This window comes from Melozone crissalis, unplaced genomic scaffold, assembly GCF_028551555.1.
Source record: "Melozone crissalis strain CALT ecotype California unplaced genomic scaffold, PUWL_Pcris_2 ptg000046l_1, whole genome shotgun sequence".
In the NCBI taxonomy this organism is placed as follows: domain Eukaryota; kingdom Metazoa; phylum Chordata; class Aves; order Passeriformes; family Passerellidae; genus Melozone; species Melozone crissalis.
In genome coordinates, this window is record NW_026535824.1 from 2057959 (window position 1) to 2084433 (window position 26475).

Below are 26475 nucleotides of genomic sequence, written 5' to 3' on the forward strand. Positions count from 1 at the left end.
GTCACTGTATTTTTATAATTTGTTAAATGCCACCTTCACTGCACATGTTATGGTGCCTCACGATCTGCTCCATTTTATGAACATCCTACTTTGTCCCACTAAAATTATTCTGTGGGAAGGAATGGGGAAAAAACTAACAGAACAACTATTAAAAGACTATGCTAGGGAAGACAGGTGGGCACACCTAACACTAGTCCATCTAGCCAGGGAGGAAGATTTCACTAAACCTCATTCAATAGACTTTCCCAGAGCTCTGTTAGAAGAGATATAAGTGCTGCAAACACAGCTCTCAAGCAGACAGCCAATGGAACAACACTTACTCTAGATTTCACAGACATTCTGCAGGGACCTGGGCAATCCTTTCTAAAATTTATTGACCACCTTCCACAAGCAATAGAGAAGCAAGGTGAACATCCAAAAGCCAGGAAGGTGCTTCTTACTAAACTTGCTGAAACAAATGCTAATAACACCTGTAAAGACATTTTACCTTCTCTACCCCTTAACCCAAAGCCTACCACTGCACAAATGGTCGAGGCATGCACACTTAGGGCATCCTTACACTGTGATGCCAGCCTAGCTAAGGCTACCAGTCAGGCTATAGTTGAGGTGCTAGTACCCTCCCAAGTTATTCGCTGACATACACATGAAAAAGGACCTGGCTTTAAGTGTAGGGAGATGGGGCATTTTCAACAAAATTTATAAATAAAGGCTATTACCAGGGACCTTCTAGCTGTCACAGCTACTGTCCTCACTGCCCCCCTCGTCTACATGCTTTTAAACACCAGCAAAACCGGTGGCCTGCGGGAAACCCCACACAGACACAGAAAGGCCCTGCGCAATGACACCAAACGCGTGGCCGTTCCACCCCACTCTCCCCAACATCGTGGAGAACCAGCACAGCAACCTCCTCAGATCCAGCGGGACAGCTCGATCACTGCGGAAAACTCGACAGAAGACAGCTCTGCCCTGGAACCCAAAGGCAGCTGGTAAGAGCCTTTTCAATTCCAATCCTCGATATTTATGTTCACCATATTCCAACAGGCAAATACAGGCCTGAAGAACAGGCCAGAGACATTTTGATTTTAACCAACACCAGGGAAGGGATGGAGACACTCAGTATACTACCTGAGGTACTCGCCTTGATGTCTTTGCAGGAGATAACTGTCCAGGCTCTATGCTTAGACCCTCCCCTTTTCATTCCAAAAGGAACAGTTACAGTAAGAGCCATCCTCCTACGGGACATGATCACCACACCAGCTGATCCAATCGTGATGTGGGCACAGACAACAGGCAGAAACAGACCCATTCTAAAGTGTGCTTTATCATGTAATGGGAGAAAGAGGTGTCTTTCAGGACTATTAGGTACAAGAGCTGATGTCACCGTAATTTCCTGCTCTGATAGGCTAAAACAATGGCTCCTGGTTCCAGCTGCTGGGGTAATTATTAGCTACCAGGGAGTCACTACCAGCTTCTGGAGTCACAGTAACCTCTGCAGGGAAGGTCCTGAGGGCACAGTTTCTACAGTAAGATCTTTTGTCACCCGGGCACCAATAACAATTTGAGAAAAAGAGACCTCTTGTCCCAAAGGGGGACAAGGCTAGAGATCCTATCAACACCTCAGGATTTCTAGACAGGGCCACTGAGCTGCGTGCCACCCTTCAGTCAACCTGGAAGACCAACGACCCCATATGGGTGGATAAGTGGTCCCTCCCAGGCAGAAAGTTAAAGGCCCTGCAGTCCCTCTTGCAGGAGCAGCTGTCTGTGGGCCACATTGTACCATCTACTAGCCCCTGCAATGTGCCTGTCATTATCATATGAAAGCCTGGCAAGGACAAGAGGCGGCTCCTGCAGGACCTCAGGAAAATCAATGAGGTCATCGAGGACAGTGCTTCCCTCCAGTCCAGCCTGCCCTCAGCCTCCATGTTACCTTGAGATTGCCGATGGTGCACCATGCTGTAGTTGTGGGTAGCAGTTTTTGTAGTCCTCCTATTTTTCGGATATCTTGTTCGACATTTAGGCTGTGATTGATGGAGCCTGAGCATAGGAAGAGCATTGCTTTGAAGATTGCATGGGTAAGATCTGAAGGAAGGCTAGTTCAGGGAGGTTTAATCCAATTGTACCTATGATTACACTGTTATTGGCAGATGGTTGATATAGATCTTAATGACTACTTTTTTGACACCCCCATGCAGCCCAATGACACCCTCCTGGGTTGCCTTTTCCATCACTAAATCGACAAGCACCTTTACAGAGGTACCAGTGGACTGTATTGCCTCAACGACTGAAGAGTAGACCAAATATTTGTCAATTGCTTGATGTCCAAATTCTCTCGCCCTAATGGTAATCGCTTTTCATTATATGGACCATTAAATGAACATCCTAATGCTATAATTTTTCATTACATGGACGACACAGTCGTTTGTGCAGGAGCTCAAATCATTTTGGATGTTGCAGTACAAGATGTCATCACTGCGGTACAGGAGAAAGGTTTTAAGGTTGCAGCAGATAAAGTTTGAAGGACAGCCCCTTCGAAGTGTCTTGGCCTAAAAACTGCAGAGAGAACCATCACACCACAAGCACTGCACATCAAGGACAACCCAAAGACTCTGCCAGAACCCCAAATGCTCTGTGGAAGCATCAGTTGGGTACATTCACTGCTGGGAATCACCACAGAAGACCTCACGCCGCTGCTCCTGCTCCTTAAAGGCAGTGAAGGACTCGATTCCAGTGATCACTGACACCGGAGGCTTAAGCAACTGTACATAAGGCATCCTGGGTGATTCAAACTAAACAGGCACACAGATACCACCCTAATTTTCCTTTCTCCCTGGCAATCTTTGGTCTAAGTCCAAAATTCCATGCATTATTCTTTCAGGGGCACTCAACTATCTCAGATCCCCTCAAAGAAATTGAATGCGTTTTCAGAGAACACCAACCTAGTAAAATGATAACAAACAAACAGAAAGTTATTGCACAACTAATCAGGAAAGCTAGAGAGCATCTGTGCTCCCTTGCAGGTACAGACCTTGTGAATATATATTTACTTCTCACTCAAGAGCACCTCAATTGCCTACTTCAAACATCTGAACCACTGCAATACGCCTTAGATCATTTTTACACAGGCTAGGATCAGCCAAAAATTCTACCACCAAAATATTCCTGCCCTGCTCAGGATGTTCAAAAACACCCAAGACCCGTCAAGATCCCTTGTAGCCACCTGCCCCAATTGTCAGGAACATGGCCTTGCTTCTGTCAGAGCTGGAGTCAATCCAAGAGGACTAGAGAGTCTCCACATCTGGCAATCAGACATCACACACTAGGCCCCTTTTGGCAGACTAAAGTACATCCACGTCTCAATCGACACCTTTTACAGTGCGATTTTCATCTCTGCCCATGCTGGTGAAAAATCAGAAGATGCTACAAAACATTACTTTTTAGTTTTTTTCCACCTTCGCAGTTCTACAGGAAATTAAGTTTGATAATGCTCTTGCTTATACCTTGCACTGATTCCAACAAGTTTCTGACCACTGGGGTATAAAACATATCACTGGCATACCACACTCCACCACTGGAAAGTCCACAGCGGAGAGGGCCCACTGATCAATCAAAAGGATCCTTGATCAACTGAGAGGGGTAATCCAGATATTATCTTCCATTGAGAGACTGGCCAAGGCCTTTTACGTATTCAACTTTTTGAACAACCCATTTATGGAGACAACTCCCCCAGTCATCAGGCAGTTTACTAATTCAACTGCAGCCCAATTCCAACATCAGCCACCTGTGTTGAGCAAAGAACCTGAATCTAAACAAATTATGGGCCCTTTTCCATTAATTACTTGGGAAAGAAAAGATGCCCTTGTCTCTACAGCAACATTCCTAAGATGGATCCCAGCAAAATACATAAAAACTCTTTCTGGGAACTGTGAGGCAAACACCAGAGCCACCATCAGAAGAACAGAATGAAAGCCTAAGAGAGACAGCAGCAGCCTGGAAAAGAAGAAGGAGAAGGACAGAAGATCTCCTAAGCAGCGTTGACCACACACACCAAGATCAAGATAGCTCAGACACCACTTACCAGGATATATGTCTTAACATTTGTAAAAATTATATTTTAGCATTGCTCTATGATTGTTGTAATAAGCTGTGTTCACACCCTTGCCTTACAGAAGAGAAAGTTTAGTGGGAACACAACTTACGTTTCACTTTCTACTCGCTTTATCTGTTTACTTTTAGGCCATCAAAGCCTCCAGATAACAAATTATCAAAGTCAGAGGATGCTGCCATTGGTTGATGCTGCAGCAGGAATCTGGATGCTCCTCACTGAGCCGCATGCTTTCAGCTGGTTGCTTGCACAGACAAGCCACAATTTCTTGTCCATAACCATGCTTGTCAGGCATTTGAAGGCATGTGTTTTTTCTACCTGTTGTCACATAGCGAGTCAGTATACCAGGGCATCCAGCTGCTAAAATATCAAGGAAACAAGATCCAGATGGAAGGCAACAACGACTGGTTCACTGGACTTTCCAAACACAGGGGTTTGCGAGGATGGCTTTCATCTTTAGTTAAGACCGTTTTGTGGGCTTTGTATTTTGTATTCATTGTGTTGGTTATTTTATCCTTTTTTGCTAAATATCTCCAAAAGTCTATGGCAGAAGACTTCTTTATAGATAACAAAAAGGGGGAGATGTGAGGGCCCAGGGGCCTTCCACTGGAACTGTAATACCTCAGGGCAAAGTGACCAAGATAAAAAAAGTCACCGCTCTGAATGCAATGGTGTCGCCCATGGGCATTTGAAGGCTCATGTTGATGCAGCACATTTTGCTGGCATCACCCAGTTCAACTGCTGCACTTTTCTTATATGTACTGGCTCGGAATGTTCCAACTCTCTTGTATCAATTTGGTCCTGGCTTACTGTAATGATCCTGCGCTGTTCACCCCCATATTGTGTGCCCAGTCCCATTTTGTCTCCATTCCTGGACCCTCTTCAGCGCAATCCACACTATTTGGATTTCCACACAACGATCCCTCTCTTGCCTCATCCATTAGCCATCCAAGCAATCCGGCTCCCACCTCTGCTAGTGCAGGTCCCTCACAGAGGTTTCTGTGGGCAGGCTGCAACACAGGAACTGAGTGCACCAGGGAACGGCCCTCTAATAAAAGGCATGAATTCCACAGCCCATGCAACAAAAAGCCTTGCATGTCTTTTCTTTTTCCTTATTCTCTCAGTTCTCAAGCCACATTCCGCATTTTTCCTGACTCGGAACTTGGCTTCTCTCTCTCCTGTCTGCAGGTCCAGCCACAGGTATGACCCTGCAGGAACAACCTGACCCAAAGGGAAGTGGAGGAGCACAATTCGTCAGGAACTTTAGAGAAAGGATAAGGAAAAATGGGATCAAACTGCAAGAGGTGGAAGATATTTGATGATGGGAAGAAGTTCTTTACTCTCAGGGTGCTTGACCCTGACACAGGGACCAGTGCACAGAGGCTGTGGATGCCCCATTCCCAGCAACATCCAAGGCCAGGTGGGACAGGGGCCACATCCACCTGGTGTGCTGGGAGGTTGATAAGCTTGGAACCACATCATCTTCAGGGTCCCTTCCAAGCCAAACCATTCACGGATTTGATCATTCTGCCATGCCCATCTCCCACGGCGGAGTGGCCCTGAAACTTCAGTGACATCACAGCACCCAGAGGGTTCCAGGTGGAACATCCAGGACCTGGAAACGAGCACAGCAGACACTTCAGCGGCTGCCAAGGGTCAGTTGCTGCTCACCCTGCACTCTGACCCTCAGCACAGAGCTGCTGCTGCTGCCTGGGCTTTTCCTGCCGCCTGCTCTGGAGCGCCAATCCCAGCACGGTGTGCTCTGATGTGCCAATGGAGGTACAGTGCCATGCCAGGCAGGGGGCACCTGGCCTGGGCAGGCTGCAGCCATGTGGGAATGGATGGTGTGGGACAGGAAGCCCACTGGGAGATTGTGCTGCCCCTTACAGACTGACAGAGACACTGTGGAGGACATGGAAGTGGACCTGGGCCTGGATGAGGAAGAGATGATGGAGGTGGACTCCTCCTCTACTTCCATGTCCTCCACTGTTGAAGACATGGAAGTAGACGAGGAGGACAACATCGAAGAGATAGAGGTGAATGAGGAGGACAACTTCGAGGATATGGAATTTGATGAGAAAGACGAGGAGGAGCCCATGGTCCTTGGATGAAGATGCAGCCCCACAGGTAAGACAGGCAGATGCTTCCCACATCCTGCCCACACACACACTGGGTCCCCTGACGCCAGGCTGGGGCTGGGCTGGATGGCCCCGCTCAGGGACACGGTGCCCGCAGGGGGCCTGGATTGTGCTGCCACAAGCACCAGCCCCAGCCTGCCCTGCGCTTGCCTGGGGCCACGCCAGCCCTGCAAGCCCCAGCCCAGCCCCTGGGGCCCAGCTCCCAGCCCTGCTGGGCCCAGTGCTGCCAGCTGAGTCCAGCTCGGCTGCTTCCTTTCTTCCAGGACTCATGCACATGATGGCACTGATGCCACGCCTTTGTAAATACATTTGAAAGTTTTGAAGATTTCTGTAAATACGTTTGAAACTTTAGAAGATTTCTGTAAATACGTTCACTACTTTTGAAGTTCTCTGTAAATACATTTTGAGGATTGTTAGCCCATCGGATCCCATGTAAATATGTTCTGTATATTGTTGTTGTTGTTGTTATAACAATTGTATAATGACACATGTTCTGTAAATCCTAGATTTGCCAATCTTTGGCAAATAAATACTGTTTCTTTTTAAAACCTGACTTCTCTTGGCCATTCCTTTGGGAACAGGCAGCCTTTGCACAATTGTGAGTTCCACTTGTTCCACGTTCCCGGGGCTGGGGGTCCCTGGGGGTGCTGGCACGGCCACCCTGGGGCTGGGGGTCCCTGTGCACAGGGGCTCCCACTGACACCACTCCTGGCACTGGGCACTGCTGCTCTTCCTGGCCTGCACCACAGCGCTGTCCCCAAGAGCTCAGCTCTCACCACCTCTCACACAGGGGGCTCTCACAGCATTGGCCTCTGCAGCCAGGCCACCAAAGCAGGCAGAAAACCTTCAGCCACCCTTCCTGCTGCAGCCACAGGCACTCCTGGGCCCAGAGCCACCAGCAGGCCACAGCCATCCAAAATCCACCTGCATGCTCTCAAGGCCCCCACAGCCTTGGCAACTGGGCCAGCTACATCTGGGCTGCTGCAGGGGCTGATCTTTAAGCCTTGCAGCCTCCAAAGGCCCTGGGCTCTGCTTCCCAGCCTGCTCTGCACTGCCCTGTGCCTGCATTGTTCCAGAGACAAAAGCCAGGCCAGGGCATCCTCACCCTGCCCGCATTCCTGCTGCTGCCAGCGGCCACTGGCCCCTGGGCCCCGCTCGGGTGACAGCTGCAGGGCAGCCTGTGCTGGGCAGGGGGCACGGGGCTTTGGGCCCTGGGGCTGCTGCTGCTGCTGGGGGCCATGGGCCCAAGATGGCCCCGAGCTCAGCCCCTTTCTGGGCAGCTGCACCCAAAGCCCCACACTCCCCGAGCATCCCCATCACAGCTGCCAGGAGGAAATACCACAGGCTTCAGGAAAGAAATTCCCCATAGTGACTAAACCAAGGGGTCCAAGGGGAAAGTCAGCACCATCTTAGGTTTACAGCTCCTTTACAATGGTGGCTGCAGGGCAGGTGAGATCTCCAGCGCCTCTGGCAGTGCCTGCTCTGCACGTGAGGCTGTGGGGCTGCTCCCACTGGGACACAGCACCGGGCTCAGGCCAGCCCTCAGCCCCTCACTGATGATCCCAAGGAGCAGGCTCACAAAGCAGTTTCAGACCACTGCCTGCAGATATTTCAAAGGACTACATGCCATTCTAGGAAGTCACCTTGCACATTTAGTTTTGGTGTCATGGCATGAGAAGCCCTGAAGGTGCCTCTGAATGTGCACTCAGGGCACTTCCACTGCCATCCCAAATGGATCACAAAGGACAGGCCTCAGCTTTCAGCACTGCTGAGCTCCTCACCCAGCAATGAAATCTCAGGAAGAGGCAGGAATTATGTGCTTGTCCTGGTTTAGGACAAATTAGGGGAAATCTCCAAAAGGGTGTCCCCCCAAAAAAATAAACCTCCAACCACCCCTCCCCCCAATACCGGGTTTGGGAAGGAATTTCTTGGAGGAGCAAAGTGGAAAACAAAACCTGTTTATTGACAAATAACAAAAGAACACTCCCCAACACAAGAAAAGGAGAGAAACCAGTCAGTGTTGTGGAGGGCGCCGAGCTTCTCTCGCAGACTCCGGGGATCCCGGACGTCCCAGGTCAGGTCCGGAGCCGGTCCAGTATCTTCAGGGTAGGGTAAGAAAGAGAGGACGAAAGAGAAGGAAAAAAAACAGCGCAGAAAGCAGAAAGCAGCAAAGGGAAAAAAGGCAGCTATCAGCTAGGGCTAAGGCAGTAGCAAGCAAGCAAAGCGTCAAGCCAAGCAAGCAGGCCAGCCAGCAAGCAAGCAGCAAGCAAAGTCAAACAGCCGAAAGCGAATGTGCCCCAGTCCCCCTCACTCCTCCCTCCCCGCCCCACCGCGGCAAGACGGCCGGGGGGTGGGGGGGAGAGAGAGAGAGAGAGAGAGAGAGAGAGAGAGAGAAAAAACAGAGCTGCCAGACCAATACACGATACTGGGATAAAGGCTGTCACCCCATGACACTCCACCCCTTATCCCATATCGTGAACATACAATAAAAAACTTTCATTTCACTTACTCACACCTTTGACACTTACGCATTCCTCTCTTGCTTGCTCAGACCTTTGACACTTACAGTTTCCTTCTGTCTCACATTCAACAAACAATGACATTCATATATGAGTCTCACCCCACAATCGGGTCTCCCTGAGGTACACACCATGTTGTTCCATCTTTCTGCATTATCCACCATGTATAACCTGGTCCTTGAGGAAAAACAATCCCACGGATGGGTTTGTCTGTACTCGAGGCAGGGTTGATCCATACTGTCTTTCCCAACAAACCTCTGACATGGGCCACTGGGGCTTTATCCCCATCTACTATATTAAGGAGCTCAGACTGAGCAGGACCCGCTCGGTTGGTGGAACCTCGAGTGTTAACTAACCAGGTAGCCTTTGCCAAATGCTGCTCCCAGTTTTTTAAAGACCCCCCACCCAATGCTTTTAAGGTGGTTTTTAACAATCCATTATACCTTTCCACTTTCCCTGCAGCAGGTGCATGATAGGGGATATGGTATACCCACTCGATGCCATGTTCCAGTATGTCCGGTACAGCCGCACTCAGTGGTGGAGTCACTTCATTCAAGGCACGATAGTCCACAGTCAATCTCCATTCTCCGTCAGATTTTCGCACGGGCCAGATAGGGCTGTTAAAGGGTGAGTGGGTTTTACTGACCACCCCTTGGCTCTCCAGCTCTCGGATCATCTTGTGGATGGGGATCACAGCATCTCGATTCATCCGGTATTGCCTGCGGTGCACTGTTGAGGTGGCAATTGGTACTCGTTGCTCCTCTACCTTCAAGAGTCCTACTGCAGATGGGTTCTCTGATAGTCCAGACAAGGTATTCAATTGTTTAATAGCCTCTATCTCCACTGCAGCTATTCCAAAAGCCCACCTGAATCCCTTAGGATCTTTGTAATAGCCATTCCGGAGGAAGTCTATGCCCAAAATACACGGAGCCTCTGGACCAGTCACAATCGGATGTTCCTGCCACTCCTTCCCAGTCAAGCTCACCTCAGCTTCCAATAAAGTCAACTGTTGTGATCCCCCCGTCACTCCAGCAATGGAAACAGGTTCTGTCCCCATGTGTTCCGATGGCATTAAGGTACACTGTGATCCATTGTCAACCAATGCTTCATAGTCTTGTGGCTCTGATGTGCCAGGCCATCTGATCCACACCTTCCAAAAAACCCGGTTTTCCCGTGCCTCTTCCTGGCTAGAGGCAGGGCCCCTCTAAGCCAGACTGTCCTTCTTTCCTTGGGCGTATGCCTTAGAAGTTCCTTCAAGGGGATCGGACATGTCATCGTCATACTCAACATCTCAGCTATGAGCAACCGGAGCTGCTCTCTTTTTGGTGATACTTCCTCTTTTCTTCAAATCACGCACCCGTTGTGCCAAAGCAGCGGTGGGTTTTCCATCCCATCTCCTCATGTCTTCTCCAGACTCACGCAGAAAGACCCATAACTCAGCCCATGGGGTGTACCTTCTCTCCCCATCAAAGGAGCACCAGCGTTGGATACCAGGGCCTCTAATTTGCACAGCTGAGATTTGAATAAGGTCCTCCTTAATCTCTTCCCGGAGTTTCTTATGATTCTCCTCTATTTTGTCCTCTAGTTTCTGCAGTCGGGTTTCCACTGCTGCAATTCTGGCATGAGTTGGTCCATGCACAGCATCTGCATACACTCGAAGCTTCTTCGCCATATCGAGCACAGTCTCATATGTATCATCCCGCTTCATTATTGCTAGGACAGAAGCGTATTCAGGTGGCCCAAGTCGCACAAGTTTCCTCCACATTACGGGTGTGCATGGTACCAGGTCCGGATTCCTAGTTGTTATATCATCTGAGAAAATGAGCTCTGCCACCGCCATCTCTCTCAGGCGTTGGATCCCCTGTTCTATGGTCTTCCACCGTGTCTGCTGTATATAGAGATCATCTGCACATAAGTATCTTTGTGCTACACTATCCAGGACCCGTTCCCAGAAGCTGTGAGGGCTAGCCCTGCTCATCATACCTTGATCGATGACAGGATCATGTGACAGGGATCCCAAATGCCTCGCTTCAATACCATCCAAAATCGTAACCTCCCCTGCAGCATCCCAAAGGCGGACTAACCAACTAATTATAGATTCGTCAGGTTGTCGTCTGTAATCCTTTCTTAGGCCTCTGAGGTCCTTCAGAGAAAAGGAGTCAATATTAGCTCCAGAATCTGTGCCCTTTGATGTGGCCTCTGATTTTGGTGAGGGTCCTTCTCCTGCATCATCATCATCATCTTCCACCTTTCGATCGGTCTTGCCTTTACACTTTCCACCTCTTGTATTAGCTGCGACAGCCATGGGTTGAGGCCTATTGTCTGATTCAGCTGCTAGCCTGGAGCCTGGGATGTTAGCTGCAGCCTGGGTCACTGGGATAGTAACTAACTTATCTCCCTGTTCCCTTTCTGCTATCTGCTGCTCCACAGTATCTAGCAGAGTACGGTAAACAAGCGCCAAGACCCAGCTCGCTGCAGTAATCCTTTCCTCCTTAGTATTACCATGGCACTTCTCCCTCAAATACTTTGCCACCTCGACTGGGTTCTGAATTTGATCAGATGGAAAGTCCCAGTCTATAGGATCAGAAAATTCCTTTAAAGTCTGGCCCATATCCTCCCATTTCCCACTCCAGTCAAGATTTTTCCTGCTTTGTTTTACTCCTGAATCAGGAGTCTCTCTAACCCCTCTAGAAATCTCGGCTTTCATTTTATATACACTCCAGACAGTATAGAAAAGGCTTAATAAATTAAATGCCAGAAAGATGGTTTCTTTTAAACTCAGGGGAAATTCAATATTTCCTAATAGAGATGTCAACAATTTGGAGGAGAAGAAGGAAGACAAAAGCTGAGAAGCCCCTTCCCCTTCTTCTCCCCAAACAAACTGAGTACACAGCCATGACAGCAATCCATACATTCCTGAAACAAAGTCTTTCATAAACCTCCGACAAATCAGCACACATACGACCAGCCCAATGACTATTCTGGTTAGTGCCCCCCGCTTACAAAGGTTACTTATTAGGGACAACACCAGAGCTATTTCTGGGTAAGGAAATAACCCTAGGGACCACAAAGGTATTAAAGCTTCAAAAACCCCAAGGGACCAGAAATACCGGCAAGCTTTCACCCCAAATGACATTATGAATTACCAATATGCCCACAAAACAACCAAAACCAAAATATTATTGTTATAGGTTTTTTTCCACTGGCTTTGGCCTCTGTTTCCTGGCCAACGCACCAAAAAGATTGTCCTGGTTAGGACAAATTAGGGGAAATCTCCAAAAGGGAGCCCCCCCAAAAGACAAACCTCCAACCACCCCTCCCCCAATACCGGGTTCGGGAAGGAATTTCTCGGAGGAGCAAAGTGGAAAACAAAACCTCTTTATTGACAAGTAACAAAAGAACACTCCCCAACACAAGAAAAGAAAAGAAACCAGTCAGTGTTGTGGAGGGCTCTGAGCTTCTCTCGCTGACTCCGGAGATCCCGCCGGACGTCCCAGGTCAGGTCCGGAGCCGGTCCAGTATCTTCAGGGGCAGGTAAGAAAGAGAGGACGAAAGAAAAGAAAAAAAACAGCGCAGAAAGCAGCAAAGGGGGAAAAAAAAAGGCAGCTATCAGCTAGGGCTAAGGCAGAAGCAAGCAAGCAAGCAGGCAAGCAAGCAGGCCAGCAAGCCAAAAGCGAAAGTGCCCCAGCCCCACTCACTCCTCCCTCCCCGCCCCGCCAGGCAAGACGGCCAGGGGGGGGGGGGGGGACCAGGCAGTGCCACTTGTGCCCTGAGGTGCCCAGCTAGGATTGGATCTCTCCGAAAGCACCTGAGGGAGAGCAGAGCACCTTGCAAGCTGCAGGTCCCTGACAGCCCTGCAGGGCTCCTGTCCCATCAACATCTGCTCTGCTCCAGTCTGAAACAGGGCCCAGCATGGTGCTGGGATCATCAGAGAGCTGAGGTGTGTGCTGGAATTCAATGCCCTCCCCATCCTGCAGCAGCCCTGCATTTCCCTCCTGCAGCCTTGGTCTCCAGCACAGCCATGGAGGCTCTTTGGGCTCTGGACTGTTGCTGCAGCCCCCAAGGGCAGCTGAGCTCTGCCTTTGGCACAGTCAGGTCTGGTCAGGACAGGCCATGCTCAGCAATGTCTTGTGTGAGCCTGGCCTTGCTGTCAGCCCCAGCAGCGGCTGGGCCTGTGCTGGCCCAGCCATGGTGGCCCAGCCCCTGTGCAGGCCCAGCCCAGGCCAGGAGCATTGCGGCTGGGAACGGCCCCTGTGCCGTGGTGCCCACAGCAGCCTTGGGGCTCTGTGCCCCATGGCCTCCCTGCTGGGCAGCCTCTGCCAGCTCCTGCAGAGCCCCTGGCACCTGTGGGACTGCACAGACAGCCCTGTGCTGGGCTCTGCCGGCCTCTGGGCCAGCAGAGAGGCAGCCAGGGCTGGCCATGACTGGGAATAGGCCCTGACCCTGCAGGAGGATGGAGCTGGGCCACAGCCAAACTCAGCCCAGGCAGAAGCTGGGCTCAGCAGCCAGGGCTGCAAAGGCTTGGGCACAGAGGCTGGTGCTGACAAATGTTCTGGACCCCCTCCCTCCTCCATCCCTGCCATCAAGGGCACAGAGCAACCTCCTCTCTGGGCCACTTGCCTGTTTGCAATGCCTTGCACAGGCTCTGGCCCTACCTCACAAGGCCTGGCCTGAGTCCTGCCCCTGCACGCTCAGTCAGGCTGAGATGGACACTGATGTTTTCTAGGCCAGGCTGTCTGAGCCCAGCCCAGCTCCCTGCAAGCTCTGCCAGCTGCCCTGAGCTCTGGGCAGCACCAAGGGCCTCTCCCCAGCCCAGCCCAGCCAGCTCTGGCCCCACAGCTCTGCTCAAGCCAGGCTGCTCTGGGCACTGCCCCAGGGCCTCAGCCCCTGGCAAGGGCACAGCAGCAGCCACAGGACTCGGCTCCAGCCATGAGGGAAGGTGCTTGGCCAAGGCCAAAGGAGGCTCCCTGGCTGCCCTGCTCCCCTCGGCCTGAGGTGCTGAGAGCTCTGCAGCCCCTGCTGCCATCCCATCTACCCAGGGCAGCACAAGAGCCGTGGCCTTGGGGCCCTCAAGAGCTGCTCTTGCTCCAGGCCCAGGGCCCATGCCAAAGCTGGGGCAGCCACAAAGCTGTGCCCATTTCTGTTCATTGCTGCTCTGATGGAGATGGATCCTCAGCCACTTGGAGGGTGCTGATGAATTTTACTACTCCAGAGGCCTCTTCTTTCTTGAGCTACTCAGTTGAGGAATTCAGTGAAAAAGGCTATTAAACATTTGTTTAAAACATTTCAACAAGAAAACCCCGTGGGAAATATTGAAGTTTTCAATTGTTCTGTGGTTAATTAGTCAGATTTCAGAGGTGTATTTAAAGTGAATATGGTATATTGAAAACTAAACAGAGAGAACTGGTTTTGTCCAGTTTTCTTTTCTTGTTTATAGATTGGTATCTTGTTTATAGATTGGTATCCAGTTGATATGGGTCCCCAGCACCTCTTGACTTCAGGAATTAAGTAAGAAAAGCTCATAAACATTTGTTCAAAACACCCAAAACAAGAAAATCCCATGGGAATAATCTAAGTTTTCAGATCTTCTGTGGTTAATTAGACAGATTTCAGAAGGCTATTCAAAGTGAATATACCATATTGAAAACAATGCAGAGAGAACTCTTTTGTCCTGTTTTATTTTCTTCTTTATAGATTGATATCAGCAATCCCCAGTTGATATTGATCCCCAGCACCTCCTAATGCAGTTTGAGCAGATATGAAAATCAAGACCCTTCATGGCTGACAGTCAATCACACTTTGTTCCTACCCCAACACCACCATTTCTCTCATCCAACCCCTGGCAGTCAGAGCAGCTGAGGAATGGGGTCACATCCAGGGGTGTCCCCAGGGCTCAGGATTGGGGCCAGGTCAGCGAAATCTCTTTATTGCTGATCTGGATGAGGCCATTGAGGGTACCCTCAGTCAGTTCCCAGGTGAGCCCAAGCTGGGTGGGAGTGTGGCTGTGCTGGGGGGGCAGGAAGCTCTGCAGAGGGATCTGGCCAGGCTGGAGCCATGGGCCCAGGACAATTGGATGAGGTTCACCAAGGCCAAGGTCTGAGTCCTGCCCTCGGCTCACAACAGCCTCCAAATCCCTGGCTGTGCCCTGCCCCTGATCCCCAGAGCCTGTCCTGTTTCCTTCATCCCTGCATTGCCAAGAACTTTCTGGGACAAGGGAGCTCTGCTCTGGCTATGGAGGGAAGTGCAAGTGCAGCCACTGGAGTGGGAAACACAACTCATCGGGTTTGTGTCCTTTGGGGGTCAGGAACTGGTGAGACTCAGAGGCACAGAAATTTTCCCTTCATGGCCAACAGACCACAGTTGAACAGGAAACAATTTATTAACAATTATGAAGGGCAGACTTTGGCTTATTTAGGATGCAGATTTGGGGAGTAATGAATCAGGCACTGATTTCTTTTTAAGGAAAATATCCCTTACAAACAAAGGGGTCCAGGAAGGATGGACACATTTCAAGAAAGTAATCTTAAGGGGGAAGGAGCAGCCTGTCCCAGTGTGGCAAAAGATGAGCTAGTGAGGAAAATGACTGGCCTGGCTGGCCGTGGAGATTTTGTGGGAACTCAAGGGTAACAAGAGGTGCATCAACTTTGGACAGAAGGTCAAGCAGCTTAGGAAATGTTTAAGGATGTTGTAAAGTCGTGCAGAAAAAAAGTCAAGAGGTGAAAACTCAATTAGAGTTTAACCTGACCACTTCTGTGAAAAAAAATAGACAATGTTTCCACAATTAAATTAATAGCAAAACATGGGATAAGGAGAACCTCTACTCTTTATTGGATGCAGTGGGGAATATAGTAACTAAAGATAAGGAGAAGGCAGAGCTACTTAACATCTTGTTTCTCTCAATTTTCAATATTAGGACAGGCTGTCCTCAGGACAAGTGCTCTCCTGAGCTGCTAGATGGGCACAGGGACCAGAACAGCCCCCCTGGAATCCAGGAGGAAGCAGCTGGTGACCTGTTGAGCCACTCAGATGCTCACAGGTGAATGGGATTGGATGGGATCCATCTCAGGGGGATGAGGGAGCTGGTGGATGAGCTCCCCAAGCTGCTCTCCATCATTTACCATCAGTGCTGGCTCAGCAGGGAGGTCCCAGAGCACTAGAGGTGCCAGTGTGAGCCCATCCTCAAGAAGGGCTGGAAGGAGGAGCTGGGGAACTCCAGGCCGGTCAGCCTGACCTGGGTGCTCAGCAAAGTTATGGAACAGATCACCTTGAGTGCCATCCCAGGGCACCCACAGGATGGCCCAGGGGTCAGAGCCAGCCAGCGTGGATTTCAATGTCTGCATGGAATGGTCTGGATGACGGGATTGTCTCCAACATCAGCAAATCTGCAGATGACACCAAACTGGGTGTGAGTGTGGATCTGATGGAGGATGGAGGTAGGAAGGCTCTGCACAGGGCCCTGGACAGGCTGGATCCAGGACCCAAATCCAACAAGGTGAGGTTTTACAAGTCCAAGTGCCGGGTCCTGCACTTTGGCCACAACAACCCCTGCAGCAATACAGCCTGGGGACAGAGCGGCTGGAGAGCAGCCAGGCAGAAAGGGACCTGCAGGGACTGATGGACAGCAGGCTGGGCATGAGGCAGCAGTGTGCCCAGGTGGCCAAGAAGGCCAATGGCTCCTGGCCTGGCTCAGGAATGGTGTGGCCAGCAGGAGCAGGGCAGGGATTGTTCCCCTGTGCTCAGCACTGCTTGGGCAGCACCTCGAGTGCTGTGTCCAGCTCTGGGTCCCCTGAGGAGGGCAATTAGAAGAAATTTGTATCAGGAAGAGTAAAGAAATCAAAGGTGAAGCAGAGGAAATGCTGAGGGCAGTTTGGGGGTGGCTGCTAGGCAGCCCTGGCTCTGAGCAACAGCGTCTGCAGTGGGACAGGAAACTCCCAGCTGATGGGAACAAACTTTCTGGCTGACTGCAGAGGCCAGGACAAAGCTGAGTGGTTTCCCTGGTGTTCCCCAGCCCTTGCTGGCCCCAGGGGCTGATGGCATTTGTGCTCCCTCAGGTTCATGTCCCCACACCAACAGCATGGGGGTGCTCCCGCTGCTGTGTGCAATGCAAACAGGGGCTGCTGAGCCAGTGCTGCCGTGTCTGTGCCTGCAAGGATGGGGCACTTGTGTGAGCTGGGGAGAGGCCAGGGCTGCAGAGGGGGGATGTTGTTGGCAGCTCCATGTGGACGCTCTGGGACGCTGCCCTGGGCTGTGCAGCGCACTGGGGATGGATCAGCCCCTGCTCTGCTGCTCCTTCCCATCTCCCCCAGGGCCCTTGCAGAGCCCCAGCTGTTGCTGCCCTCAGCTGCCATTGCAACCCTCAGGACAAAGCGGTGCCAGGGCTGTTCCAGGTACAATTGCAGTGACACTTGTTGGTGCCACCAGGTGCCATGCCAATGGCCATGGGGCCCGGTCCTTGGTTTGGTGCCATGGCAACCAATGCCCAGCCCCGTTGTGATGGTTAGTGGCCATGGAAAGCTGCCCTGGCCCCTTGCTCAGGGCTGGTGTCAGTGCCCAGAGCCAGAGGGGATCCCTTGCTGGGGGCTGTGCCATGGCCACATGCCCTGTGCCGCGCTGGCCGCTCAGGCACCAGGAACCAGCAGCCAACGGCACTGCCAGGGCCAAAGGCCAGGTCAGCCAGACAGAAAGGGGCAGGGCTGGGCACTGTTTCCATGGCAACTGGCACTGGGGGGGACACCTGGGTCACCTGGCCTGGCAGTTGCCATGGAAACCCCTGGCAGGGACTGAGGGCACAGCCCTGGCACTGAGACACTGCTGGGCCGGGTGCTGAGCACAGGGCTGAGCACACAGAGATGGTTTTGTTCTTGCTGAGCTGCAGCACAGCCAAGGCCTGTCCTGCCCCTCGTCCAGCCACGCTGGGGAGGGGCTGCGGCTGTGGGGGAGCTGGGCAGGGGACACAGCCAGGACAGGGGACCCCAACTGACCCGGGCATAGCCCAGACCAGAGCACATCATGCTCAGTGTATGAAGGGGGGAACAGGGAGGAAGGGGGGAATTTTGGAGGGAGGGCTTTTGCCTTCCCAGGGAACACCTAGGCAAGAGGGCGCCCTGTTTCACCAGTGGGCAGGCTCACTACCAAAGACACAGACACCAACTGAAGGAATTGTGTCATTTATATCATGCACAGCTGCAAAGATTTACAAAAGGATAAGCTCAGCAAAGCACATCATCATTAGCAGAGAATTACAAAAGAAGCTCAGCAATCCATCAAAACCCATCATTACATTTTGATGACCAATCCCTTGGTGAAACACTAGAGGTGTTTGTGGCAGACAAAGATTCTGGCTGACTATCAAGGTACACCTTACAGACATCAGTAGTACTTTAGTGACACCGTTCTTCATTCTTTTTTCTCAATCATTCGAATTAGGAACAAGAATTCTGTTTTGCATGGAGCTGGCACCTTTTTAATTCCAGAATAATGCCCCCAGGCCCTTTGCTGTTCAGCTTTCCCATGCTGTCTGTGGCTAACAAGGCTTGGGGGGCCCTTTCCCCTCTGGCTGGAAGGGGCCGGGTCCCAGTCCCTGAGGGGCACCCAGGCTCCTGGATGGAATTCCTGTGCAAGTCCCTCAGTGTCACAGCAGCCTTCACATGGAGCCCCGTGGATCAGAGCATTTTCCACAGGGGCCCTTGGGGCAAACAGGGAGATCTGGTCTGGCAGGATGTGTAAAACAATATCCTGTCAGATTTACTTGTTCTCACACAGAATCCTTGGCTGCAGGGACACATTCCCATTGTTCCTGCCCAGGTTTCAGGACTCAGAGTTGTCTTTCCTAGGAGCTGCTCCTTCAGCTGCCTCGGGAGGGCCATTTGGCCTCCGACCCACACTCTGGCTCCATTATTAGGGCTGCTGGATCCAAACCCTTTATCTCCAAAAACGGTGGTGACTGGAGCTGGATCTCCTTTTTTATCAATTGCTCTTAGAGTTGCAATATCAATAATTGTGCTACCCTGTCACAGGGTTGAATAATCCCATCTTGTTCATTATTGTTTACAGAATTACTGTAATTTCTCCTGGATATTCTGCATCAATTCCTCCTGCCATGACAGGAACACTTTTCAAGGCCAAGCTCCAAGGGAGCAGTTACCAAAGCAAAGTGTCCTGGAGGAATCTGAATTCCTGTTTCAGTATTGACAGCTCTCATTTGCTTTGAATTTCTCCTAATGAACTCCAATGCATGAAGGCCCAGCCCTGCAGCCTCTGGGCCGGCCCTGCCAGGGGCCATCACAGCCAGAACAATTTCCCAGGCAGCCCAAGTCTCACTGCCCATGACTGGATTTGCAAATTGGGGGCAGCCGTGCACAGCCAGGGGGTTTCATTTCCCCCATGGGCCATTGTGAAGGGCATGGAGCACATCTGGGAGATGGGTTCTCCATGGGCAAAGGTTCCCTTCTCCTCATCTTTCCAACTGCTCTTTTAACAACCCCTTCACCCTTTCAACCAATCCTGCAGCTTGTGCATACTCTGGTACATGAAAAACCCTGCAGACAAAATCGCTGTATTTTTCACAGGAACAGACAAAGCACTCTGCATCACAGTATCAGCACACCCTGTAAAAATAGCCAATTTCCTCCCTTCCTCCTTTTTCCATTGTATACAATCTCACAAAGTTGACCACTGACATTAGGGTCCTGGCCAATCCTGTTCTGTAGGGTATTTCGTGTTACATCCCTGAGCAGCCAAAGATACAAAATTAGTATTGTCAGCACTATTTCACATTATTATTATATGTACATATTTATATATAAATACAGATATAGACATGTAGATATAGATATATATACATTAAAAGCTATAAATATAAACATGAAGGTCTTATTATACTATAAATATGTATATAGTTATTTGTTATATTGATATTTCACTTGCACAAGGGCATCTGAGCTCAAGCTGAAAACCTTCTTCTGTTGCTCCTTGTGGGAGCATTCCAACAATCATTGTTCCTTCTGAAGGTGCTGTTTCCTATGTACTCTCAACAAATTCATCTTTGTCTGCCCAAATCCACAAGGTCTTTTCCTTTTCCATATACAATTTTTGGATGCATTTGAAGACATCCAGGGGTGCAGCTTCTTTTACCCGACTGCCCCACTGCTCCCACGGGGCTCCGACCTCAGCCCACTCCAGAGCCAGGGAACTCCAGGGAAGGGCTTCCCAGCTGGGAATTTCTGATGGCACTGATTCCTCACATTTACACTGAACAAGTGACATTTTTTTGGGATCTGGCCAGACTGTGCCAGTTTTGTTTTACCAGTGGGCAGGGGCAGCACCAAAGGCACAGACTCCAACTGAAGGAATCAGTGTCATTTCCTGCAGTTCAGAGCAGCAAAGAATCACAAAAGGAGCAGCTCAGCAATGCACCCAACCATCCCCAACAAAGATTGCCTGCAGAGATTAACAAAGATCCAGCAGCATTTACCCTCAGGCTTTACCATCCCCCAGACCCACACAGCAGCTGGGGAAGCTGTCACAGCCAAGGGCTGCAGAGCCACTCCTGGGCACTGGGAATTCCTGCAGGTGCCTCCAGCCCCAGGTGAGGCTCCAACCCCGCTGGGAGAGGGCCCAGCTCTGACAGTGCTGAAGGAACAAACTGACAGCACTGCTAGTGTGGCAACATCTGGTTTCATCCTCCTCTTGGGTTCCTCCCAAAGCCTGGCCAGGGCTCAAGGAGGAACCAAGGGAGCTGACTTTGACCATACAGCCCCAAACAAGGCCAGATGTCAGATTTCATGGCCTTGTCTGGCTTCTAAATACACAAAGGTCAAGACATGTTTGTTGGAGAGTTTTTCAAGAATGACTTAAAGAAAAGGCCATGAGACATACAATTGAGAGAAAAGTATAGGGGAAAAGTAAAAGCAGTTTCTAACAGCTCTCAGCCTTCTGATTTGTATAAACAATTAGACTCTCTCAGGCATCATTCTATAAACAATGGAGTTCTCAGATTGTCTTCCCATAACAAGTAGAACACCGTCTCTGGGAAGGCCTGCCATCCTGAGAACAGATGTAAACGTTTTGGGAACACTGGTTTCTGTTTTAGTTTTTGGTTTCTGTTTTGGTTTCTGTTTTTAATAAACAATTGTAGGTATTCTAAAACAAAGGGAGTGGTTAGAAATTTCTCTGTTAGCCTATCATGACATTGGATTACAGAATATGCATGAAGTTCGTTAACTTTGTTATTTAAGGTGATTGATTGATCAATAAAATCGGAGTTCGATGCATTAAAGGATGGTCGTCTCCCCCTCATCTCCAACACATGTTTCACTAACGAGTGGCTGCATCTATCTCACTGCTAATGACCATGCATATTTCATCAGGGAGCAGATACAAAGATAACCTTTGCTTGGAAGGTTCATCCAGAGGCCACCTTTGGCTCAGGGCATGCTGTCCAGGCCTCACTCAGGGCTGGTGTCCAGGCCTTGGCACTGCAGGGACGTGGTTTAGTGCTGGGCTTCACACTGCTGGGTGAGCGGCTGCACTGGCTGAGCTCAGAGGGATTTTCCAACAGAAAGGATTCTGTGATTCCATGATTATATCCACTGCATCCAGCTGGGGCTATTTTAGCAGCATTACTTTGCTCCAAAAGTTCCCTCTTGCCCAGCTCCTGTGGCCTGAGGCTTCAGCTCCTTCAGCTCCTGGTGCTGAGCTGCTCATGCTGAACGAGACAAATCAGAGAGAAGAACACAGTCCATGCAATTCCTTCTGGGACACGGAGAGGGGAGGCTGTGCAAACAGGAGCATTGTTTGCTGTGGCCTCCTCTCTGCCCTTCACACCTTTCAGTGCTTTGAACCAGCCAAGAGCTTTCTCCAAGAGTGCAATGGAGCAGCTGTTCCTGCTCCCGGGCCTGGCTCTCTCCAGTCTCTGCCCTTGCCTGGTTCTGTCCCTCGTGCTGTGCCCTCTGTTCCCCCAGGGCTCAGTGGCTGCTGCTCAGGACTGTGGCACTGGCACAGATCCAGTGCTCCAGAGCCTCCTTTCTGTGCCCTTGCAGCTGCCTGGGCACAGCAGCCTTTTCCATCTGGAAGCTCCCCATGGACAGGGAGTGCCCAGCTCCATTCCCTGCAAAGCCTCCAGGAGCCCCGGGCTGCCATCTCCAGTCCCTGCTGGCACTGGGGGCTCCCAGGTGCCTCAGGCTGCTGTGACACCGCTGCACACGGGAGGGAAGAAGGGCAGGGGCTGTGCTCAAAATCAGCTCCATCTGCTGCTGCTGCTGCTGCTTCTGTGGGGTCATTTGTGCAGCCCTGGCCTAGAGTCAGGGATCAGATCCTGCCAGTCTCTTCCAGCCCTGGCTGCTCAGAGTTTGGGCCTTGGAGCCTCAGGTGGCCAAAGGCAGCTGCTGCTGGTCCCTCTGTGTGCCCGTGTTCAGCAGTGCTGCTCCATCAGTCTGTGCCCAGCAACGGGGAAAAGCCGGGCTCTGCCTGACCAGCTCAGCCAGCAGGAAGGGAGCTGCTCCACACAGGAACCAGGAGCAAAGGATGTTCCTTTTGTAGGACATGTTTTCTATTGAAAGGAAAAAAAAGGACAAAGGGAAAAATAGGTAAATGGTAAAAGATAAGAGTAAAATCCAAGTGTTAGTGAAAAAAACATAATGTTAGTGAAAAAAACCAAAATATAAAGGCAAAGTTAAATTCTGTGCATTAAGAGGTAAATGATCTTTTTAAAAAGAGAAGTCAGTTATTTACATTGTAAATGTGCTGATGGCATGCATCCATCTTACTGACCTCAGCAGCCTTTTAAAAGATTTTGGGCTTTGTTTCCAACATTGGTATTTGAAATTGTGGTTGAAGCACAAGGAAATTGCTTTGTGCCCTTCCAGCTCCAAGCAGGACTGGGAGTGGAAACTCTGTCAAACCCCAAATCCTTTAGAAGATGACCTTCCTTCTCAGCCTGGAAATGAGCTGCACATTCCTTTTGAAACTGTGTCTCTAAGAAATCCCTGACAAAGTCCCACTTACAGCTTTTTGCTCTGGTTTGGCAGTGCAGAAGGGCAATTTTCCATCCACCAGCTCCAGACTCCACTGCCTCAGGAGCACGGCCCACTCGCCAGCTTTGGCCCACTTGTGGCACTTCTAGAGGAGGAAGAACGTGCAATTGCATAATTCCAGCCAATAAAGAAGGAAGAATGGGACAGACAAAAGAGATCCAGGCATTCAGCTGGGACTGTGGAGAGTTTGGGTCCTTGCCAATTGGATGTGTGTCCCCAGCTGCAATCTCTGGGCCTGCAGCAGAGTCTCACTCACCTGCCAAAGCAGAAAGCTCAGGCACTGTGCTCCCAACGGGCTCGTCTGATGCAGAGCTGTGACAGCAATGTCAGGGCAGAGCCAGCCCAGCTGGGCCCAGGGCTGAGCCCAGCAGAGCCCTGGCAGAGCCCAGAGCAGCCTCAGCACCCGCAGAGCCCGGCTGCAAGGAGAGAAAGCAAAAAGTGCCCGTCAGCTGAGAGCTCCTGTGCCCTTGTGCAAAGGCCTGCGGTGCCCAGGCCATGCTGGCTGTGCCCAGAGCTGCCCATTCCTGCTGCCTTTGGCAGCAGAGCAGGAGGGCAGCACATGTGCCCAGCCTGCAGCCAGCCACGGCACATCCAGCCCTCAGTAGCTTCCTAGAGTCAAAAAGCAGCTGGGCAGCTGACTGAAGAATTCATTACATCTGCCCCAGCAAAGGGGGAACCTTTGGTGCCCAGCCAGGCCGTGCCATGCCCAGATCAGGGAGCATCCCCCTGCCTGTGGATTCACCTGCAAATTGGGCCTGGAGCCTGGCTTTGAAGAAGGTGCCAGAATCCAAGTCCATCATCTTCAGCTGGCCAGGCTGGGAAGAGATTGTCATCCTTGAGGTTGTCCTTGGTGTCTCCAGCAGCAGCCCCACCTGGAACAGCTTCTCCAGAGGCTCCTTCTCCTGCCCTGGGGCCAGACCAGGCTGTCAGGGCTCTGCCCAGGGCCCCAGCCATCCATGAACAGGACAAACAAAACCAGGGGGATGGTGGTCACCAGTGCTTGCCACACCAGGTCTGCAGCTCAGCTCCAGCCCAAGAGCTGCATATTCCCTTCTGCTGACCCCTGCTCAAAGCTACAGGCAGGACAAAACCAGCCTGGTTTGCTTTGCCACTGATTGCCAAGAGATGCGTGGAGCTGGTACCTGCCAGGCCCCTGGATCCAAATGTGCACGTGGATCTCTCCCATCTTCTAGGGCAGAGGAACACCCTTCACCCAAAAATGACAGAAAAGATCTTCTAAGGATGGCCTCTCCGAGGGCTGCATGGACAAACACCTCTTAATGATATCCTGGCAGTCTGGGGAGAGAAACCAGAAATCATCAGTCAATTGGAGAAGTTGCCCCCCTGTTCCCATGCCCAGGCCATGCTGGGTGTGCCCAGAGCTGGGCCTAAACTTCCCCATGGATGTTCTGTTTGGAGGACAGCAGGAGAGCAGGACATGTGCCACCTCCTCAGCAGCTGCCAGAGCGGGATGCCCATGAGCCTGCTCCTGTCTCCCAGCAATGGTACTGCCCCCGTGCCCAGAGATGAGGATCCACCTTGAGAGAGCCATCGTGGGAACAAGATCCGCCCCCGGATGATCTCCTGGCCCCTCCTGAACGGGTGCTTCCCCATGACCAGGTGGCACAGCAGGAGGCCCAGGGACCAGATCGTGGCTGCCTCGCCGTGGTAGCGTTGGTGCTGGATCCACTCTGGTGGGCTATAGGACAGGGTTCCTGTGGAACACAGACAGAGATCAGCAGGGGGATGCTGCTGCTCCCAGAGCCTGGCCCCAGCATCCCTGGCCATGTGGGGGTTGCCCCAGAGGCACATGGAGTGAGAGCTGCCCTCTCACCAGCACCTGGGACTTGTGCACAAACTCGGGGCTGGAAAAGAAGCCACCGGTGCTGGAAGAGGGCAGCACAATCCCTGGGAAGGCCAAACCATGACACACAAAGAAGAAACCCACCCAGTAGTGGAGAAAACTCACTCTCCTCCCCACCTCCATGGCCCCCAAAAATGTTAATAAGCCAAGGCAAACAAGGAGAGCGGAGCAGTCCAGCCCTTCCTCGCCTGCACACCAAACCATCCGGGGCACACGGTCAGGCCTCCCTCTCTGCTACCCCCATGGGGGTTTTGTGTTGGGCTGGCTGCCCCAGCTCCAGCCCCAGCCCAGGCCACAGTGGGTGCTGAAGGCTGTCAGCAGGGCTGGGAGCTGGCCGCCCTCACACCCCACCCAGAACAACTCGGCTCCAGCATCAATCCTATCCCGGCTGCAATAGGGGGAAGCCCCAGTGCTGCACCCAGGCTGGGCCACAAGATGCCCAGGAGCATCCCCTGCGAGGGCTCACCTGCAAACTGGGTGTAGGCTGTGTCTTGGAGGAAGGCGCCACAGCCAAAGTCGATCAGTTTCAGCTGCCCACTGGCCAGGTCGAGCAGAATGTTCTCGGGCTTGATGTCCCGGTGCAGGACCCCGCAGCTGGTGCAGTGCCGCACGGCCTCCAGCACCTGGCGGAACAGCCCCCGCGCCTCCTCCTCCGGCAGGAACCCCCGCTCCGCCAGGAAACCCGAGAGTTCCTGGCACCGCTCCGGACGCTCCAGCACCAGCAGGAAGCTGTCGGGGAGCTCAAGCCACTCCAGGAGCTGAATAACACCACCACAGCCACGGGACACCTTGGCCAGCAGCACGATCTCCAGCGGGGCGCTGGTGCCGTCGGGCTGCGGGAGGAGCGCGGTGCCGTCAGTGGGGCCGAGGCCGTGCCGGGGCTCTGGGAGCCCTCAGCCAGCCCGGGATGCTCTGCACGCCCCGCTCAGCCCACGCCCGCTCTCCCCGCAGGGCTCCCAGCGGCTCCTACCCTGCCGGGCCCCGGCTCCTCGCCGCCTGGCACGGCCCGGCTGCTGCCGCTGGCCCCGCTCACTCACCAGCTCGCCCCAGTGCCGGATGCGATCCCGCGGCACGCGTTTGATGGCCACCTGCGAGCGAGGGAGAGCAGCGGGCTGAGCTCGCCACCCGTCCCGCCGCGCCCCGACCTTCTCCTCCTCCTCCCTCCTCCTCCGCCCCCTCCTCCCGCGCCCGCCGCCGGCCCCGCCGCTCACCGGGGCGCCGTCCGAGAGCCGCGTGGCCGCGAAGACGCTGCCGAAGCCGCCGCGCCCCAGCAGCGATCCCAGCCGGTACCGCTCCGTCAGGGCCTCGTGCGCCTCACCTGCGGGCGAGACGCGGCTGTCAGCGCTCGGCTCGGGGCCAGCAACGACCCCCGAGCGCCCCTCACCCGCCCCGGGCCCGGCATCCCCACCCGCCCCGGGCCGCGGCGGCTTGGGGCTGGCGGCCGCGCTGCCGAGCGGCGGAGCTCGGGCCGGGGAAGCCGCAGCGGAGGTGGCGGGAGCGGCCGCGCCGCGTGTGTCCTCCGCCGGCCCCGGGAGGAGCCGGGGCCGGGGCCGGGGCCGGGGCCGGGGCCGGGACTGGACCCTGCGTCGGGTCCGGAGCCGGGCTCGGGCCAGGCGGAGCTGAAGGGCGGCGATGCCGCCCCCGCCCCAGGCACTGATGCCCGCCCAGCAGCGCCACCGCCAGTACGGCCAGAGCCAGGCGGAGGCGAGACCGCGGCGGGACGGCCGGGGCCGGGCTCGGGGCAGCCCCGCCCGGGGCCGGGGGCGGGCCGGGGGCATGGCCTGGCCCGGCAGGGGAGAGGGAGGCGGGGAGAGGAGAG

General features: G+C 52.7%; 1 pseudogene; it reads right to left on the reverse strand.

Moving 5' to 3' along the window:
- The window catches only part of LOC128943452 (serine/threonine-protein kinase pim-1-like), a 38171-nt pseudogene extending 12184 nt beyond the window's left edge, over positions 1-25987 (reverse strand).
- Between the last annotated feature and the right edge of the window lie 488 nt (positions 25988-26475).